A 447-nucleotide genomic window follows, 5' to 3' on the forward strand; every position below is an offset into this window, starting at 1 on the left:
GCATGGGTGGCCTGGCTCACTTTTGATATATCGTAGAGACGAGGTCCCGCCAAGTTTCCGGGGCTGGTCTCAAGTCCACGGTGTCAGGCAGCCCACCGGCCTCGGCCTCCCCAAGTGCTGGGACGACAGGCCGAGCCACTGAGCTTGGCCACCCTCTCCTTTTGACTCAGGTGCACGTTCTTGTGCCCTCTCCCCAGAAGAGCCCTGCCCCCACCCCAGACCCCCCAGGACCCACGGGGCCGGCAACGAGGACTGGGGGAAGCAGGCCGCACACACGGTTTATTGGCGTTCTTGCTTGGGGGTGAGCTGCAGGTGAGCAAGGCAACGAAGAGCGGACGGGCCCAGAGCCCTGGGGAGCCCGGAGAGAGGCCCGCCTTTCCAGGACAGCCCAGCGCCGTGGCCTCCTCCGCACCGCGGGGCCCTCCGGCCCACCCCCACCTGCCAAGT

This window comes from Carlito syrichta, unplaced genomic scaffold (genome assembly GCF_000164805.1).
Source record: "Carlito syrichta isolate Samal-C Ts95f unplaced genomic scaffold, Tarsius_syrichta-2.0.1 Scaffold126787, whole genome shotgun sequence".
Taxonomy (NCBI): Eukaryota; Metazoa; Chordata; class Mammalia; order Primates; family Tarsiidae; genus Carlito; species Carlito syrichta.